The following is a 21,715-nucleotide window of genomic DNA, read 5'->3' on the forward strand; positions in this document are numbered from 1 at the left end:
GAAATAGTTTCATCCATTTTAATAGGACCCGGGATGATAATCTGGTTTTACAAACCTCTATAAAAGATTGAATATGGCATAATTCATGTTTCAGTACTTCCAATATTTTCTCTAAAATAGCTTAATGTCTGAATGTATTGTATTTCTTCATTACAATTGAGAATGACATAGGGACTTTTTCCTTCCGTTATAGCTCTAACCACCAACCTTAATTCTTGAGGAATGTCAAGCTAGACAAAAGTGACTTTAAAATTGTTTGACAGACTTTTCTCAAATTGTAAACCGAGTAATGAAGTTAGTCCACCTCTTCCTAAAACTGCTGAGGAAAACCCTAAGCTTCCCTTATATGAACTCACTTCTGCCCTCTGCATAGGTGCCCCATTGCTAACCAGGGTCAATGTGAAAGTGCTCATATGCACCACCCAAATGGTATGTGTTAAGGGTACTGAGGGTGACCCATTGTCTACAGTAATTCTGCTGTATATTGTACAGTGACTATTGGTTTAATCTGCAGTGATTTTATGGGGCCCACTCAGGGCTGCCAGATAATTCTCCCCAATAACTAGTTTGGAAGCAGGAGGTGAGGCGGTTGGATGCATGAGTCGTCTACACACGCTGCTTCGAATTCCTCAACACCAACTCTCGCCTCGACCCCCTCCAGTCTGGCTTTTGTCCCCTACATTCCATGGAAACTGCCCTCTCAAAGGTCACCAATGACCTCCAGCTTGCCAAATCCAACGGCTCATACTCTATCCTAATCCTTCTCGACCATTCAGCTGCCTTTGACACTGTGGACCACCCCCTTCTCCTCAACACGCTATCCAACCTTGGCTTCACAGACTCCGTCCTCTCCTGGTTCTCCTCTTATCTCTCCGGTCGTTGATTCTCAGTCTCTTTTGCAGGCTCCTCCTTCCCCTCCCATCCCCTTACTGTGGGGGTTCCTCAAGGTTCAGTTCTTGGTCCCCTTCTGTTCTCGATCTACACTCACTCTCTTGGTGACCTCATTCGCTCCCACGGCTTCAACTATCATCTCTACGCTGATGACACCCAAATCTACATCTCTGCCCCTGCTCTCTCCCCCTCCCTCCAGGCTTGCATCTCCTCCTGCCTTCAGGACATCTCCATCTGGATGTCTGCCTGCCACCTAAAACTCAGCATGTCCAAGACTGAACTCCTTGTCTTCCCTCCCAAACCCTGCCCTCTCCCTGATTTTCCCATCACTGTTGACGGCACTACCATCCTTCCCGTCTCACAGGCCCGCAACCTTGGTGTCATCCTCGACTCCACTCTCTCGTTCACCCCTCACATCCAAGCCGTCACCAAAACCTGCCGGTCTCACCTCCGCAACATTGCTAAGATCCGCCCTTTCCTATCCATCAAAACTGCTACCCTGCTTGTTCAAGCTCTCATCCTATCCCGTCTGGACTACTGTATGAGCCTCCTCTCCGATCTCCCATCCTCTTGTCTCTCCCCACTTCAATCCATACTTCACGCCGCTGCCCGGATTGTCTTTGTCCAGAAACGCTCTGGGCATGTTACTCCCCTCCTCAAAAATCTCCAGTGGCTACCAATCAACCTGCGCATCAGGCAGAAACTCCTCACCCTTGGCTTCAAGGCTCTCCATCACCTCGCCCCCTCCTACCTCACCTCCCTTCTCTCCTTCTACAGCCCAGCCCGCACAGTCCGCTCCTCTGCTGCTAATCCCCTCACCGTGCCTCGTTCTCGCCTGTCCCACCATCGACCCCCGCCCCACGTTATCGCCCGGGCCTGGAATGCCCTTCCTCTGCCCATCTGCCAAGCTAGCTCTCTTCCTCCCTTCAAGGCCCTACTGAGAACTCACCTCCTCCAGGAGGCCTTCCCAGGCTGAGCCCCCTCCTTTCTCTCCTCCTCCTCCCCCTCTTCACCCCCCCACCTTACCTCCTTCCCTTCCCCACAGCACTTGCATATATGTATATATGTTTGTACATATTTATTACTCTATTTATTTATTTATTTTACTTGTACATATCTATTCTATTTATTTTATTTTGTTAATATGTTTTGTTTTGTTGTCTGTCTCCCCCTTCTAGACTGTGAGCCCACTGTTGGGTAGGGACCATCTCTATATGTTGCCAACTTGTACTTTCCAAGTGCTTAGTACAGTGCTCTGCACACAGTAAGTGCTCAATAAATACGATTGATTGATTGATTTATAGTAACATTAATAATGATAATAATGGTACTTGTTGAGTGCTTACTATGTGTCAAGCACTGTTCTAAGCACTGGAGTAGATACAAGTCAATCAGGTTGGACACAGTCCCTGTCACAATCTTAATCTTCTTGGAGAAGCAGTGTGGCTTAATGGAAAGTGCACGGGCTTGGGAGTCAGAGGACGTGGGTTCTAATCCCAGCTCTGCCACTTGTGCTGTGTGACCTTGGGCAAGCCACTTAACTACTCTGTGCCTCAGTTACCTCATCAGAAAAATGGAGATTAAGATTGTGAGCCCCACATGGGACAACCTGATTACCTTGTATCTATCCCAAGGTTTAGAATAGTGTTTGGCACATAGTAAGTGCTTAAAAAATACCAGCATTTTTTTTGAACCCCCACTTTCCAGATGGAGTTACTGGGGCCCAGAGAAATTAAGCGACTTGCCTAAGGTCACCCAGTAGACACATGGCAGAGCTGGGATTAGAACCCAGGTCCTTCTGACTCACAGGCCCATGCTCTATCCACTAAACCATACTGCTTCTCTTTCCCATCACTTTAGAAGCCACCCCAGGATAGAGAAGAATCAAGATCAGTGAATGAAAGCACTGTATAATCATGGAGAGCTCTTTTTTTTCTCCCTCTGTGTTCCTCTTTCTGACTTCCATTATGATTCTTTGAGGCTTTTTCTTGGGATTTTTCCGTTTTCCTGTTCTTCAGCATCCAAGAAAAAGCTTTGCTGGGTGTTGAAAATCACTCTACCAAAAATGTCATTGAACGGAAATGCTGTGCCATTATCACTGAAGCAACATGCTCCCTGGCTTAGCCCCTTATTGCTCTGAGCCAAGCCCCAAATGAGCCCAAATGAGTTGGTTTTGTCTGTGGCCATAGTCCCTTGTAGGAGACCAGTATCCCTTTGGGTGAGAGCGGGAAGATGAGGGGAGAGGGTACAGAAAGGCAAAGGATGCATTTTCTTCACCTCACATAAACCCGTGGAGGTGTGATCCCCATTCCCTCCTGGGGCATTGAGATTTGGGCTGAAAAGTTCTTTAAATTATAAGAATATAGAAGAATAATGCAGTATTTTTGTTATTTAAGTAGCCAAAGATGATGATGATTTATAGTTAGTTTTCTTATAAGTTCAATCAATCAATCATATTAATTGTGCACTCATTGTGTGCAGAGCACTGTACTAGGCGCTTGGGAAAGTACGGTATAACCGAGTTGGTAGACACGTTCCCTGCCCACATGGAGCTTGCAGTCTAGAGGAGGAGACAAACAGTAATATAAACAAATAAATTATGGATGTATACATAAGTGCTGTGGGGCTGAGGGGATGGTGAATAAAGGGTGCAAATCCAAATGCAAGAGCGATGCAGCAGGGAGTAGGAGAAGAGGAATTGGAAGCTCTGTTGGGGAAGACCTCTTGGATGAGTTGTGCTTTTATCATTAATGATGATAATAGTAATTATGATGACAATGATAAGATAATTGTAGTATTTATTAAATGCTTACTATGTTCATTAAATTGTTCATTCATTCAATCGTATTTATTGAGCACTTACTGTGTGCAGCGCACTGTACTAAGCGCATGGAATGTAATAATAATAATTATGGTATTTGTTAAGCACTTACTATGTGCCAACCACTGTTCTAAGTGCTGCGGTAGATACAGGGTAATCAGGTTGTCCCATGTGGGGCTCACACTTTTAATCCCCATTTTACAGATGAGGTAACTGAGGCCCAGAGACGTTAAGTGATTTGTTCAAGGTCACACAGCAGACAAGTGGTGGAGCTGGGATTAGAACCCAGGTCCTCTGACTTCCAAGCCTGTGCTTTTGCCACTAAGCCACGCTGCTTCTCAAAGTACAATTCAGCAACAAAGAGAGACAATCCCTGCCCACAATGGGCTCATCCATCTAGAAGCAGAGAGATAGACATAAAAACAAGTAAACAGGCATCAATATAAATAAATAGAATTGTAGATATATGCACATCAAAACAAGTAAACAGGCACTAATTATAAATAAATAGAATTATAGATATGTACATATATACACAGTGCTGTGGGGTGGGTGCGGAGTAGAACAAAGGGAGCAAGCTGGGGAGATGGGGAGGGGAGGGGGAGCTGAAGAAAAAAGAGTGGCTTAGTCTGGGAAGGCCTCCTGGAGGTGGTGAGCCTTCAGTAGGGCTCTGAAGGGGGGAAGTGTGCTAGGTTGGCAGATTTGAGGAGGGAGGGCATTCCAGGCCAGAGGTAGGACGCGGGCCAGGGGTCGATGGTGGGACAGGCGAGAACGAGGCAAAGTGAGAAGGTTAGTGCCAGAGGAGCGGAGTATGTGGGCTGGGATGTAGAAATCAAGCACTGTTCTAAATACTGGGAGTATACAAGATAATCAGGTCAGACACAGTCCTTGGGCCTACAATCTTAAGGAAGAAAGAGAATAGGTATTGAATTCCTATTTTACAGATTTGGCAACAGGCACAGAGAAGATAAATGATTTGCCCAAAGTCACACAGCAGGCACATGACAGAGCTGGGATTAGATTCCAGGTCCTCTGACTCCAAGGCCCATGTTTTTTCCACTAAGTCACACTGCGGTGAAGGTGGGAAGAGTGATTGTCTATCAGATATGAAGGGGGAGGGAGTTCCAGACCAGAAGCAGGACATGGGCAAAAGGATGGTGGCAATAATAGTAATAATAATAATAATTATGGCATTTGTTAAGCACTTACTATGTGCCAAGAATTGTCCTAAGCGCTAGGGTAGATGCAAGGTAATCAAGTTGTCCACTTGGGGCTCACAGTCTCAATCCCCATTTTACAGATGAGGTAACTGAGGCACAGAGACGTTAAGTGGCTTTCCCAAGGTCACACAGCAGATAAGTGGTAGAGCCAGGATTAGAACCCATGTCTTCTGACTCCCAAGCCCAGGCTCTTGCCACTTAGCCACACTGCTTCTCTAGAAGATAGATAGATCAATCAATCAATCAATCAATCGTATTTATTGAGCGCTTACTGTGTGCAGAGCACTGTACTAAGCGCTTGGGAAGTACAAGTTGGCAACATATAGAGACAGTCCCTACCCAACAATGGGCTCACAGTCTATAAGGGGGAGACAGAGAACAAAACCAAACATATTAACAAAATAAAATAAATAGAATAGATAGGTACAAGTAAAATAAATAAATAAATAGAGTAATAAATACGTACAAACATATTTACATATATACAGGTGCTGTGGGGAAGGGAAGGAGGTAAGGCGGGGGGATGGAGAGGGGGACGAGGGGGAGAGGAAGGAGGCTCAGTCTGGGAAGGCCTCATGGAGGAGGTGAGCTCTCAGTAGGGCCTTGAAGGGAGGAAGAGAGCTAGCTTGGCGGATGTGCGGAGGGAGGGCATTCCAGGCCAGAGGGATGACGTGGGCCAGGGGTCGACGGCAGGACAGGCGAGAACGAGGCACGGTGAGGAGATTAGCGGCAGAGGAGTGGAGGGTGCGGGCTGGGCAGGCTCGGATAGATGAGATTGATAGATCCTTTCAAGATAGATGAGATTGAGGTACAGTGAATAGGTTGGCATTGGAGGAGCGAAGTGTATGGCCTGGGTTATAGTAGGAAATCAGAGAGGTAAGGTAGAAAGGGGGCAAGGTGATTGAGTGCTTTAAAGCCAATGGTGATGAGTTTCTGCCTGATGCAGAGGTGGATGGGCAACCACTGTAGGTTCTTAAGGAATGGTGAGACATGGATTGAATGGTTTTGTATAAAAATGATCTGGGCAGCAGAGTGAAATATGGACTGAAGTGAGGAGAGACAGGAGCCAGGGAGGACATCTAGGAGGCTGATGCAGTAGTAAAGCTTCACTGTACCCCGTTCTCACCTGTCCCACTGTTGACCCCCCCGGCCCATGTCCTCCCCCTGGCCTGGAATGCCCTCCCTCCGCACATCCACCAAGCTAGCTCTCTCCCTCCCTTCAAAGGCCTACTGAGAGCTCACCTTCTCCAGGAGGCCTTCCTAGACTGAGCCCCCTTTTTCCTCTTCTCCTCCCCATCCCCCCCACCCTACTTCCTTCCCTTCCCCACAGCACCTGTATATATGTTCGTACAGATTTATTACTCTATTTATTTTACTTGTACACATTTACTATTCTATTTATTTTGTTAATGATGTGCATCTAGCTTTATTTCTATTTATTCTGATGACATGTCAACATGTTTTGTTTTGTTCTCTGTCTCCCCATTCTATATACAGCGCCTGTATATATGTATATGTTTGTACATATTTATTACTCTATTTATTTATTTATTTATTTACTTATATGTATCTATTCTATTTATTTTATTTTGTTAGTATGTTTGGCTTTGTTCTCTGTCTCCCCCTTTTAGACTGTGAGCCCACTGTTGGGTAGGGACTGTCTCTATATTTTGCCAACTTGTACTTCCCAAGCGCTTAGTACAGTGCTCTGCACACAGTAAGTGCTCAATAAATATGATTGATTGATTGATTGATCGATTGATTGATTGATTCTAGACTGTGAGCCCATTTTTGGGTAGGGACCGTCTCTATATGTTGCCAACTTCCCAAGCGCTTGGTACAGTGCTCAGCACAGTAAGTGCTCAATAAATGCAATTGAATGAATGAATGAATGAATGAATGAATAAGTGCTTGGATCAACATGGTAGCAGTTTGGATGGAGAGGAAAGGATAGATTTAACAATGTTGTGAAGGTTGAACCAACAGGATTTGGTGACAGATTGAATATGTGGGTTGAATGAGAGAGATGAGTCGAGGGTAATGCCACGGTTACAGCTTGCGAGACGGGGAATGGTGGTGCTGGCTACATGGCGTAGTTGATAGACCAGAGGCCTGGGAGTCAGAAGGTCATGGTCTCTAATTCCAGCTCTGCCACCTGTTTGCTGTGTGGCCTAGGGCTGTAGTTACCCCATCTGTAAAATGGGATTTAAGACCGGGAGCCCCATGTAGGACAGGGACTGTGTCCAACCTGATTAACTTGTATCTATCCCAGCTCTTAGAACAATGCTTGGCACATAGTAAGCACTTAACAAGTACCATAATTGTTATGATTATTATTATTATTATTATTATTACAGTGACGGGAAAGTTGGGGGAGGGCAGGGTTTGGGTAGGAAGATAGGGATTTGGATATGTTAAGTTTGAGGTGTCTGTGGGACATCCAAGTAGAGATTTACTGAAGGCAGGAGGAAATGAAGGATCAGGGCTGGAGATGTAGGTTGGGTAATCATCCACATAGAGTTGGTAGTTGAAGCCTTGGGAGCAAATGAGTTCTCCAAGGGAGTGGGTGGAGATGGAGAATAGAAGAAGACCCAGAGTTATCTGATTTGTAGGTTATTTGGGAAGACATATTTTAGAGGTGAGCTCAACAGTTCATTAAAATCAATTGGGTTAAAAAGTATGTTTTGAGTTGTTTGGTAAATGAAGAAATACAGAAAGAAGAATAACTAGTTCTAATTGTTTTATTGGTAATAAGGAGGTGTTCGTTTTGTATTTGTTGATATTCATTTGCTTTTTTCATCTATAGTACAAAATATTTTTACGTCACCTCAGGGAATAAAGGATTTGCCAAAGAGTCTGTATGTCATTTTTCCTGTAAGACCTGTGTTAAAATAATATAGAAATATTTGAAAAACAGTTATTCCATTGTGGTAGTAATGTGTCACATTCTCGTTCTGGTGCAGTATTATTATTATTATTATGGTACTTGTAAAGTGCTTACTATGTGCCAAGCACTGTTCTAAGCACTGGGGTAGGTACACCTTAATCAGGTTGGACACAATCCCTGTCCCCCTTGGGGCTCACGCTTTTAATCCCCATTTTACAGATGAGGTAACTGAGGCCCAGAGAAGTAAAGTGACTTGCCCAAGGTCACACAGCAAAGTGGCGGAGCCTGAATTAGAACCCAGGTCCTTCTGACTCCCAGACCCATGCTCTATCCACTAAGGCACACAGAAGAGAGGCTCTTAAAATTTTGGACACTTCCCACTCTGGGTTAAGTGTTAAATTAAGTCAAGCATGGGAGAAGAATAACAGCCTCCTCCTCACAATTTAGCCTTTTGAGGGTAGGGCCAGTGCACCAGACAGTGACTCTGCCATCCACTCAGCCATTTTCCAGACGTACCTTTATGTACAGTGGCTACATCTCCTCCTGGGTTGCTTAACTGGAGTGTTCAGAGCCTGGAATTTCTGAGTTCCTACCAGCCTTGGGCAATCAGGACCTGATGGGGGTGACCATGTAGGTCTCAATCAGTCAATCAGTGGTATTTATGAGAAACAGCATGGCCTATGAGAAGCAGCATGGCCCGGGCCTGGAAGTCAGAATGAACTGGGTACTAATCCCAGCTCTGCTACTTGTTGCTGTGTGAGCGTGGGCAAGTCACTTCACTTCTCTGGGTCTCAGTTACCTCATCTGTATAATGGAGATCAAGACTGTGAGCCCCATGTGGGACATGAATTGTGTCTTACCTGATTAGTTTGTATCTTCCCCAGTGCTTAATACAGTGCCTGGCACATAGAAAGTGTTTAACAAATACCATTAAAAAAATTATTGAGCGCTGCCTGTGCAGAACACTGAATTACATGCCTGGGGAAATATAACACAACAGAGTTGGTAGACACGGTCCCTGCCCACAGTGAACTTACAGTATAGAGGGGGAGAAAGAAATTAATATAGATAAATAAGTAATGGATATTTACATAAGTGCTAAAGGGCTGAGGGAAGGTTGAATGAAGGGTGCAAATCAAAGTTCAAGGGTGGCAAAGAAAGGAATGGGGTAAGAGGAAATGAGATCTTAGTTGGGAACGGCCTCTTGGAAGAGATATGCCTTAAGTAAGGCTTTGAAGGTGGGGAGAGTAGTTGTCTGTGGATTCTGAAGAGGGAGGGTGTTCCAGGCCAGAGGTAGAACCAGAGGTCTCTCACGGAAGCCCCATTACCCAAACTAAGTAGAAAAGGGTGTTTAGATCAGCTTGGGCTTTCTCCTGCCTCAGGGAGTAAGGAGTGGTGGAGATGACTCTTGAGGAAGGTTCCAATTTCATGAAGTAGCAATGTACCCATTTACCAAATCCACAGGTGCCTGATACTTGGAGGACATCACTGGGGCTACAGTATAAGCCCCAGGATCTTCCAAGGGCTCAGAGATTCTAGACAAAACAGTTCCACTTCTAAGGCATTCAGTGGAGTCAGGAGCACTTCTGCCATCTGGGGGACCCTGAGCATCCTGTCCTTTTTTTAAAATGTATTAAGTGCTTACTATATGTCAAGCACTGTTCTAAACTTTGGGGGTAGATACAAGTGAATTAGGGTGGACACAGCCCCTGTCCCACTGGGACTCACTTTGTAAGTAGGAGGGAGAAGAGGAGAACTGAGGCATAGAGAAGTTAAGTGACTTGCCCAAGGTCATAGAGCAAGCATTTGTCAGAGCCAGGATTAGAACCCAGGTCTTCTGACTCCCAGACTCGTGCTTTTTCCACAAGGTACTAGCTTCTAAATGGGGGAGTGGATAGAGCACAGGCCAGGGAGTCAGAAGGACCTGGGTTCTAATCCCGACTCTACCACTTGTCTACTGTGTGACCTTGGACAAATCACTTCACTTTTCTGTGCCTCAATCACCTCATCTGAAAAATAGGCATTAAGACCGTAAGCTCCATGTGGGACAGAGACTGTGTCCAACCCAATTCGCATGTATCCATCCCAGTGCTTATTACAGTGCCTGGCACATTGTAAGCACTTAACAAATCCCATAACTATTATCATTACTATTAATAAATAGGTGTGGACCTACATCAGAGAGGGGGAACAGCCATATTGTACTCACTTGCACATCTCTAGGGGTTGTGTCACTGCATCCTCTGAAGAGAATCTTGTTAATACTGGAAACATTTGAAGTTAGTTACCATAATGTTTTGTAATATAAAACAGTTTAAATGAAATAATTGGTAAACTGACCTTTCAAAGCAATATTTTCTGCTTATGTATTATGAATCATGTTCAACATATGGAAATATTCCTGTTATAAGAGTGTTTTTCCAAATTCTCGGTTATATATCTGTTTTACTGGCTTCTAATTCAAGTGAGTTTGAGCATAATTGCATCTTTTAAATTTTAAAAATATTTTTGTGTTTCAGTGTCCCAAGAGACTTTTCTGATCAATTCCAGTTTCTGCAGCATATTTGGCAATGATAAACGTTTTAATCCCTTCTCAGAGGTGTTTTGAACGATGAGTGGATAAATGTGATGACCGCAAACAAAAACGGTGAGTCAAAAATTTTGCTTGAAAGCATTAAATAAGTTTTGTATGTAAATGTACAGAAAAATGATTTTAGGTAAAAAAAAAATAAAAGAATCCAAGAGACATCCATTCACATAGAGTGATTGACAGCACGACTGAAATTAAAAATGATTGAACAAGAATCAAAGATGAAAAGTTAAATTCTAAAGAACAGATGTGTGGGTTTTTTTTAAATCATACATTTATTTTCTAAATGGCAGAAGTGCCAAAAAGGTTTAGTGGTTGTCCTTTTTGTTTTGTCCTCAAACTCAGTGTCAGAAGATTTGCTGCCTGGTAAAACCATCAGTGTTATCCAGAGCAACTCACGTCTTATCCTCCGTGATTTGTTTTTTCTTTAAAATGTAAGAAGAGTTTCTTGGCTCATAAGAGCCCCTTTGGGCATTGTACCCTCTGATGGTTTGCTTTAATATGGAGAGAAAGAGCAAAGGTCACCTATTCAGAGACCAAAAAATGTTAGTCTTCTCATGACGTAGGCAGTACATATTGGTGTACATCACCTAAACTTGACTCTCTTGGAAATAAAATAATTTTCTACCTCTTCAGTATCCCTGGGCTGCTAGGACTATGACTCCTTGAAGCTTAAAGGGGCGGTCGCATAGGTGCAACAGAGTTAAATTGGCCCAAAGAGCTGGAAAGCATTTGAACACTGATTCTCTCTTTTGTAGATCTGGGAGCCCTTGTTTGGGACCTTCTTGAAAGCCTTCAAAAATCTTTTTTCCACATATTTAACTAGTCTTTTGCTTATCTATTAAATCTAGTATCCACTATGGGGAAGGTAAGAAATGATCCATTTTCCCATTTATATATGTGAAATAGAATACTTCCTTGGTTAAAAAAGTATTTAAAGGATGGAAAATGAATAATTTAGAAAAAACCCACCATGTTTCACATAGCAATGCCTTTTTTGTTTTTTAAAAGGTGGTGTTTGGCCAAGGTAGCGTAAGTACCATGTCATTTAGCAAAGACTATAATAACCACTGATTTTTTTACTAACTGGCAGAGTGAACATTTGAATAAGCCCATATGGCACTGTATGTCAGACAGTTTTTTATTTACCTCTAATAACATCCTTCGAAACATGAGTGAGAAATCCTGAAAGCTAGACTGATTTTTGATTTTCCCTGTGACACCCGGATTTGGAGAATTGTTCTTGGTAGAAAACAGAAATATCTTGGCAGCATCAAAAGAGTATATTTTTTGTCTGTTACAAATACCAGGTCTGTGCCTTCCTTTGGCTTCCACTAATCTCAGTTGGATCAGTGCCGTTATCCAAAATGCAGACTTCAACACTGAGTGGTAATGAGGAAAGTTTTATCGTGTGATAATTCTTTTTTTCCCCATTCTATTTATTTCCATTGACTGTGATACACAAATAAGAAGTGTGTGACTTACTGATATCGACTTATTAAAGATCTCAAACTGAGTATTGTATAAGTTATGAAGTGCAGGCTGTCAGGGTGCTTTAAGACTTTTTCTGTTTGGCAGAGCCTTATACTGGTTTGGCCCAGACCAGGGCCCTTAAAAACATGGGGGCAAGGCTGATACAAGGTAGAACCTAACCCGGCTTGAATGACACCCCCACCTGCACCCTTAGCTTCCCATCTATTTTGCATGGAGGAACCGAAGCAGGCATAAGCTGTGGTATAACATGAAGAAGCCAGGGCCTCACTTTTGGAGGAAGTTGTAAGAGGTGTAGTTCTTCTCCTGGGATATTGGGACTACAATTCTTTGCAACCTAATGGGACAATTGTACAGGTATAGCAGTGTCACTTGGAAGTGAGCTAAGGTTCTAGGCTCATTTGCAGTCTTGGGGATTGGGATGAACTTAAGCCAGACATAGGCTGGTTTTTGACTTCCAGGTCATGAATGCAGGGATGTACTTCTTTGGAGACTTGGATCATCATTTCTAGCAATAATCCTCTATCACATGCACTTGTAGGCATATATATGCATGTGCTCACACACACACACACACACACACACACACACACACACACACACACACTCTCTTTCTCTCTCTCTCTCTCTCTCTCCCCCTCACTACAGGAGATATTTGAAGGCCCTACTGAGAGCTCACCTCCTCCAGGAGGCCTTCCCAGACAGAGCCCCTTCCTTCCTCTCCCCCTCCTCCCCATCTCCATCCCCCCACTTTACCTCCTTCCCCTCCCCACAGCACCTGTATATATGCTTGTACGTATTTATTACTCTATTTATTTATTTATTTATTTTATTTGCACATATTTATTCTATTTACTTTATTTTGTTAATATATTTTGTTTTGTTATCTATCTCCCCCTTCTAGACTGTGAGCCCACTGTTGGGCAGGGACCGTCTCTATATGTTGCCAACTTGAACTTCCCAAGCGCTTAGTACAGTGCTCTGCACACAGTAAGCACTCAATAAATACGATTGAATGAATGAATGAAGGTGTCATTCATTTAGGAGAGTATCGAAATAGAATTCTGCAGCAGTTTCTGATGTAATAAATGACTTGTTCTGAAGCTTTGTTATAAAAACATAGGTCCTTGAAACTTGTACATTATAGTGTTAATATAGTACATATTTTTAGTACCAATGCAATACAATTTCTATTCAATAGGAAAGCTTTAAAAATAATTGCTACAATATCATTGTTAACTTCTCTTCAATATTATCTTTACTAAGTGGTATTAAATTCAACAGAACCAAATTCTTTTGAGCTCATATGAGAATGTTCTGGTTTTCTATGTCCTTATTTATTTCCCCCTGGAGAACATCATCTCAAAAAAGTAAGTCCTTTTCTTGAAGCAGTAAGGTCTACCTCAAAGCGCTAAGTGCCTGATTTGCCTTTATGCTGATGTCAGGAATTCACCCTCAGTCTTACAAGCTTTTAAAGTTTCCAGTTCAAATAGCCAAGCATTTTTTCCACTGATAATGTGGGATCTTTAGCATAGGAACAGGCACCATTTTACAGAAAAGTTTAGGTAAAACATTTTTTAAATTTAATGGTATTTGTTAAGCACTTCTTTGTTCCAGGCACTGTACAAAGTCCTGGGGTAGATACACAATAATCAGGTTTGACACAGTCCCTATCCCATGTGGGGTTCCCCATCTAAGGCAGAAGGGGGGTGATTTAATCCCCATTTTACAAATGAGATAATTGAGACACAGAGAAGACAAGTGACTTGCCCAAGGTCACACAGCAGACAAGTGGCAAAGCCAGGATTAAAACCCAGGTTCTCTGACTCTCAGGCCTGTGCTCTTTCCACTAGACCACACTGTCTATTCCAGTAAGTTGTGCATCTAGTGACTACCACTGGATCATCAATGTACTTAGAGGGGATTAAAAGCTGAAGTATAAAGAATGGGAAAGTGCATTATGTTTAGTCAGTTAGCCCCCCCCCCCCCCCTCGTAATTAATAGGCACATCCTTACACTGCAAATGCTTTTTGGAGGGAGTAGTACTTTAGACAAAAAGAAATATGGTGCTAATATGAATTAGAATACAAAGAATTTGGATGAAATGAGGAATGGCTATAGTATTTTGGATCTACATAGCTTGGATCACTAGAGTAACAGGCCTTGTGTGGGGTAAACACATTGGTGCAGCAAAGAACCACCCTTATGTGCACAAAATACAAATGGTTGAGCATTTTTTTATCACACTTTCATTCATAGATAGAAGCACATCATCAGTTATCTTTGAAGGTGCTCAGTCATCCATCTTACTTACCCACTTTCTTTTCCCACCACACCATAGCTTGTACACTTTCTTCTTTTCAAGGTCACCTACTCACTGTACTTCATTCTAGTCTCTCCAGCCTCCAGCTCTTGTTCACATTTTCCCCCTGCCTTGAGCCCCTTCCCTCTCCATATCTGCCATAACACAGGTCTTCCCATCTGCAAAGCCCTTCTGAAATCATATGACCTCCAGGAGGTCTTCCCTGATGAATTTCTACTATTCCCAGATTTACTCCTCCTACTGCCACTTAAACATTTTTGTGCCACCCTCAGGAGCGTGTGTGAACTTGTATCCTCCTGTAGGAAAATGTAGTCTACATACCCTATTACATAAGCACTAATTTATGTAATTATCTCCTTTTCCTTCTTTTTTGTATATGTACATTATTTTACATGCCTCCCCTGCTGGAAGGTAAGGTCTATTGTCTTCTCTGAAGTGGTAATTACAATGGTCCACACACAGTAGTAACTCTTGCTGGGTTAACCGACCAAAGTATGGCCTCCAGGAGGCCTTCCCAGATTGAACCCCCTCCTTCCTCTCCCCCTCCTCCCCCTCTCCATCCCCCCCACCTTACCTCCTTCCCTTCCCCACAGCACCTGTATATATGTATATATGTTTATACGTATTTATTACTCTATTTATTTATTTTACTTGTACATATCTATTTTATTTTATTTTGTTAATATGTTTTGTTTTGTTCTCTGTCTCCCCCTTCTAGACTGTGAGCCCACTGTTGGGTAGGGACCGTCTCTATATGTTGCCAACTTGTACTTCCCAAGTGCTTAGTACAGTTCTCTGCACACAGTAAGCGCTCAATAAATACGATTGATTGATTGATTGATTGGTGGTTCCTAGAGCTTCTTTCAGCATCGGAATTCTATGGAGTCATACCCATGCACCCTTTCATTTTCCCTTAGATGCACTGACCGATCTTAGTAAAAACAATGGTGATTGTTAAGGCCATTTGTTTCATACTTGTCCGAAGGGAGTGATGATACATTGTGCATGACGATCCATGTTTTCCGGCTCCTCCTCGAAGTGTGCTGGTTCTTTAGCCTTCCAACCCTTTTTGTTCCAGAGACCAAGGGACCAGCTTCAGGAATACACTTCCTACTTCTTGCACAGTAGCCTAGAACTATGCTGCCTGGTAACTGAGACGGGCTGTCTCAGATGATTTTTTTCCAAGCAGAAAACCTATCTCATTTACTGCCTAGTGCTGCAAACTGTCAGAAGGCCAAGCTGACTTGTTTTCTTCAAACTTTCATTCCAAGAAATTTTGACTTTGAAAAGTAATTTTAACAATTTAATAAACTACATAATATGTCATAAGCTGGAGTGAATGATCTTAAGTATTTTGGTCTCTTTCATAACACAATGAACCTAATATTGGTAAAAATACAGATCTTAGCTAGCACCATAAAGAGAAGCTAGATTTAATAAACAGTTATGAATGTTGGCAGCTGCCTATCAGATTGTATAACATCGACTATAGCACATGAAGACAGTGTCAACTTACATTTTACCTCAGAAGCATTTTCAAGGCATTTATTTTGTTCTCTCTTGAGTCCTTAACCTAATTCAAGTGATATAATTGGCTAGATATTTTTCCACATAGCTAATTGGATAGATGCCAGTGTGGAAACCATTGTCTGACCTGATGATGATCAAAAATTAACATGACAGTTGTGTGGTGGTAATGGACTATATTAGTAATGCAATTCATGACTGTAAGAAAGAGTCCATCATCCCCCCCCACCCATGATCAGCAGGAGGGGCTTGAAGGATGATGAAATACTCCCAGCAGGCACCTCACAGCACTGGCTAGCCAATCTCTATGTCAAATTTAGTTTTAAATTTTTCAGACAAAACTGTAATGCTTGCCAATTAATTACTACAAATGTCAATTAAAAATCTAACGGATGATATAGTATGATTAAACTTCAATTAAAAAAATTATATTTAACAAAGAAGATATAACATTGTTTTAATGATTCTGCTGAAGGTGACAGTTTATAAAGACACATTTACCCAGTGTAGGTGGATATAAATTAATTGGATAATGTTTAACATATTACTCCATATATGTCTTAGCTGTGAAGGAGGTGGAGTCAGACAGAAAAACGTATCTTTAAAAAAGGGCTCCTCTTTTTGCCCTTTCAGACATTTGCTTCAAAAAGTCTTTGCTCATTTGGAAAAAAAAATCTTTTGAAAATCCACAATAGCCGAATTTATGGTTTGTGGTGTTTGCTATTTATAATATTGAATATAGGTTTTATGGTATAAGAAATGAGTCTAGGACTGAGATTATGATCCATCCGATTCTTTAGTAAAGCTAATCTATATTTATACTGCAGACATTGTCCATTCCTTTCTAAGGCCCTTATGGAACTAGTCACATATTTTTCTGGGTGTACAAACTCACTGTAAACTTTGAAGTGTTGAACAGACTTTTGGTCCCATAACATCCACTCAACTTTTCATGAATCCAACCTTTGCCTAAACTCATATTTGGTACTTAAGAAAATACCAGCTAGGAGACCTGGGACAGATTGGCTCCCAAGGCAAATTGTATATGCTTAGTGAGACTTCTCTGTAGGAGAGCCTTTTTAAAATCTGAAGTACCTTCCTTTAGATCAAGGAGCACTCCCATTCATTCATTCGTATTTATTGAGCGCTTACTGTGTGCAGAGCATTGTACTAAGTGCTTGGGAAAGTACAGGGACTTTATCAGCTAAGGCCCTCTGAGTGACTGATTCCTTGGAAGAATGTGTGTATCCATCTCCATAGGCAAATATATCGCACATCATTGTACGCTCTTAAATGCTAATGATGTAAACTGAAGAATCTGGCATCAGGTTATTTTCTTCCATTGTAGATCTGAAGAAGAATATCTTCCATGATCACAGGAAACAGCTCTGTGGGGAAACCCAGCTTTGTGAGGGTTGGATTTTCCTGAAGAATGAGGTTGTGGCTTTTCCTACACTGTATTTGATTAATCCCATCATCTTATCAGTCATGCACCTCAGGACTCTTACGCACTTATCTGTTTGTTATTGGTTTAATTATGATATATATATGTGTGTGTGTGTTGAACACTTACAATGTGCTAAACACTGTGGTAGTTACACAATAGTCAGATCAGACTCAATCTCTGTCCTGCATGGCACAGACAATCTAGGGGGTTGGGGAGAACATGTATCTCCCATTTATTAGATGAGGAAACTGAGGCACAGAGGTTAAGTGACTTGATCAAGGTTACACAGCAGGCCAGTGACAGAGCTGGGATTAGAACAACAGTCTCTTGAGACCCAGTCCCTTGCTTTTTCCATAGGCAACACTACTTCTCAACATCTTTATTATTTTTATCTTACGCTTTTTAAATTGCTGTTTTGACCGTTTATGTCTGTAAAGTAGATTGAACGTTCTAGTGGGTAATAACCATATCTTCTACTTCTTCTATGTGTCTTTCAGGACTTTGCTATAATGTTCTGTACACTGTAGGTGCTCAGTAAATACTATTGATTATGGGGAGGAAGAGGAAAAGGTGAAGGATAAAGTCATAGTGCCATCCCACTAGCCTTCTCTCCCCACCTTTTTTCACCTCATCACTTGCTCCTAATCCTTTCCCCGACCTACACAAAGCTCAGAAATTCCCTTCCTCTGCCTCAGGCTCCTCCTCTGCCTCCCATGATCTAGTTGTGGGAGTCCATCAAGGCTCAGTTTTGGGTTCCTTTCTATTCTCCATCTACACCACTCCTTTGGAGAATTCATTCTCTCCCATGGCTTCAACTACCATTTCTTGGTGACTGATTCCCAAATCTACCTCTGCAGCCTTTATCTCTCTCCTTCTCTACAGTTTCACATTTCTCCCTGCCTTCAGAACATCTCTACTTGGATGGCCCACTGACATCTAAAACTTAGCATGTCCAAAAAAGAACTCCTCATTCTCCCATCCAAACCCTGCCTCCCCCTGTCGTTACCATCACTGTTGACAACACCACTATCCTCCCTGTCTTGGCATTATCTCGACTCATATCTCTCATTCAATCCACGTATTCATTCTGTCCCCAAATCCTGTCAGTTCTACCTTTTTAACATCACTAAAATCCACCTTTCCCTCTCCATTCAAACTGCTACCATGCTGATCCAAGCACTTATCTTATCCCACCTCACAACTGAATCAGCCTCCCTGCATCCTGTCTCTCCCCATTCCAGTCCATACTTCTCTCTGCTGCTCGAAAAGTTCTTTCCACATCTTTTTGCTCCTCAAAAACCTCCAGTATTTGCCCATCTACCTCCTAATCAAATAGAAACTCTTTAACATTGGCATTAAAGCACTGAGTAAGTTCACCCCCTCCTACCTTACCTCACTAATTTCATACTACAACCCAACCCGTATGCTTCGCTGCTCTAACGCCAACCTAATCATTGTACTTGTATCTCATCTGCCTCACCACCGACCCCTAATCCATGTCTTCCCTCTGGCCTGGATCTCCCTCCCCCTTCCTATATGACAGACCATCACTCTCCACTCCTTCAAGGCCTTATTGAAATTGCATCTCCAAGAGGCCTTCCCTAAGTCCTCATGTCTCCTACTTCCTTTCCCTTCTGTATCCCCTATCCACTTGGATCTGAACCTTTTAAAGCACTTGATATTCACCCCACCCTCTATATATCCATAATTACATATCCATAATTTATTTTAAATGTCTGTCTCCCCCGCTAGACTGTAAGCTTGTTGTGGGGAGTGACCGTGTCTGCCAGCCTTATTAAATTGTACTGTCCCAAGCAGTTAGTACAGTGTACTGCACACAGTAAGTACTAAATACCATTGATTGCTTGACTTCCTGTAGGGATGCTGATGTATGTGAAAAGTGAAAATGAGTGAAAAAAATCAGTCAATCTTGAGTGCAGAGCTCTGGGCTAAGCATTGGGGAGAGTACAATAGGAGCACATGATTAATTCTCTTCCTTCAATGTGCTTGCAGTATCTATGGGGGAGAACATGCACTTATATTTTGTATGCACTAGTGGAATTTAACAATTTACTCATTCTTTTTCATGTGTCTATTGCCTGTGTCCATCCAGTGAGTTTAATTGTATAAGAGAACATATGGACATTCTATTCAGAGTTTATCCAAGTGAGGATGTGAAATTCTAGGAATTCAAGACAGGTTGTCTTGAAAATGTTTCCATTTTAGTTAGTTCACAAAAAATGCATAGGGACTGACACAAACTATTCTCCAATCAGTTAGCAATCCACAAAGCCTCATTATTCAGAATTGCTTTTCATTTTAAAAGAAAAACAGAAAGAACAATAAACTAGGACAAATGCACTTGGCGAACTGAATTTCTAAAATGACTTCTAATTATCATTTCTTTCAATTTGAAGGGTATTATTTTCTTCACCATTGTTGGTGTTTATAGGAATGGAGGAAAGAAGACAGCAATAGCAGGGATATTAAAAGCAAATATACGTAGTGCTTTAAAGGTTTCAAATAGTAAGTTCTGTTCTCTCCATGCATAGGCAGGAGGCTTCCCTACTGCAGGGAGGGGAGGAGGGGGGAGAAAAGAAAGACTTACATGCCACTACTTAGCCATATTCAGTGCATGTTCCTATCCACATGGGGGTTCATCTCTGAGTCCCTAACAATAAGCAACACTATTTTGAGGTGAAATATGGACAATTGGTCTTGATTCTTCCACCCGTAGCCCCTTTTCAGCCATCATTCAATCGTATTTTATTGATCACTTACTCTGTGCACAGCACTGTGCTAAGCACTTGGGAGGTACAGTATAAAAGAGTTGGTGGACACATTCCCCGTCCACCAGGACATTCCAGCTATATGTCCTTTTGGGGCACTTAAACTGTTCTACCCAGGCAAATCAGGGAAATGGCCTCACTAGGTTGATTTCCTTCTTTGTGGGCAAGGATTTTGTCTACCAACTCTGTTATATTGCACTTTCTTAAATGCTTAGTACAGTGCTCTGAACACAGTAAGCACTTAGTAAATATGACTGATTGATTGACTGTCCGTTGCTTGTGCAGGACTCTAACAATTACCTTGGTTTTCTGGTACGTTTTGGGTACTTGAAGTTTGCTAGAAGCGTGGTGATGCCAACCAAAGACTTAAGGAGCTGTTGTAAAGTGCATCATGGCCTTTGAAGCAGTCAATCAGTCAGTCGATCAGTGGTATTCACTGAGCACTTACTGTGTGCAGAGTGCTGGACTAAATGTTTGGGAGAGCACAATACAGTAGAGTTGGTAGACATGTTCCCTGCAATGTCTAAGGGCAGGCAGTCCTTTTAGGATAGGATCTGAGAAGAATGTATGAGAGGCCCTGAAGCCAAATCCAGAGAATCATGTTAATTGTTTATGTATTTGGGTTCTTTTTTTTTAAACCCTTAATCTTGACCTTATTTCTTTATGACCCTTCTAGCTGGTGTTAATAAGCTTTCAGTAGGATTCACTTGTGAAATTGATAGATCTCTGAGCTGATATCCTCTACTTGTAGTACATGTACAGCCTTAACCATGGCATTGCAAACCTACACCACCTTAACAAAGTGTTTATTGAGCCCAGTCCAACTTCCCAAAGTGGGGACGAGGCAAACGCAAAGGTTTGGCGGCAGAGCTAGCCTGTCTTTGTCAGGGACAAAGCTCATATAGCTCATTTCTTCAGAATCAGAAAGACACTATGCAGGATTTCTTCACTGCCTACAGAATCTCAGCCAAACAACTTCAAAGAAGAGTCATCTGGGGCAGGGTAGGCGATGAGTGTGGCAGGATCACTCAGATGGATCTCCAGCAATTTTTCTTGGGAGTACAATGACAACTTTGTGCCATGCCTGGTTATTTGGTCCCCTGAACTCCTTACTAGGGAAGACAGGCTTTACTATGTTCTGGACAGCCACAAACCAGTTCTCAGGAGAATCCTCATTCAATCTTTCCTTCAGAAGATCATGATCATCTTCAGAAACTATATCATTTAAATTGGAATCTTTTATAGCATTTTGAGCCCACACAGAATGGCAGTGAAATTCACTGGGCGAGTTCACAGTCCTCAGACACAGTAGGAAAAAGTGAACATTTCTTCTGTACCTTTCAGAATCTATCCTTTAACCGGGGCTATGACTTCATGCATTTACTGTATGCCAGTTGCTGACCTACTAGTCTATCTCTTCATGCACTATCATCATTAACTCTCTGGTATTTAATTTCTTTATCATTACTGTTCAGATATCTCTGCAGTTACGTTATCAAAACTTTACAAGTTGGAGGTAATCTCATTAAGATATCTGACGATACAATGAAAATTAAATTTTGGGGGGTTAAATTAAACTGTAATATTATTTTTGGGTGCTTTCATGGATGTAATGTACTTACAGTCTTTTCAAAGGGTTTGAAAAACAATTCTGTCACTGTTGTGTGCTGACGTTGACAAGAGTAAATATGTAGTTAGACTATTTCAAAACACATTATTTACCAATCAA

At 42.1% G+C, this 21,715-nt stretch overlaps 1 long non-coding RNA gene across 1 annotated transcript in view; it reads left to right on the top strand.

The window, feature by feature from the left end:
• The window catches only part of LOC119919629, a 263,698-nt gene that overhangs the window by 93,757 nt on the left and 148,226 nt on the right, over window positions 1–21,715 (top strand). The window contains exon 3 of the long non-coding RNA XR_005447709.1: window positions 10,339–10,466. This is a non-coding gene — a long non-coding RNA (uncharacterized LOC119919629). The remainder of the gene's footprint in view (window positions 1–10,338; window positions 10,467–21,715) is intronic.

Source organism: Tachyglossus aculeatus, chromosome X1 (genome assembly GCF_015852505.1).
Source record: "Tachyglossus aculeatus isolate mTacAcu1 chromosome X1, mTacAcu1.pri, whole genome shotgun sequence".
Taxonomy (NCBI): domain Eukaryota; kingdom Metazoa; phylum Chordata; class Mammalia; order Monotremata; family Tachyglossidae; genus Tachyglossus; species Tachyglossus aculeatus.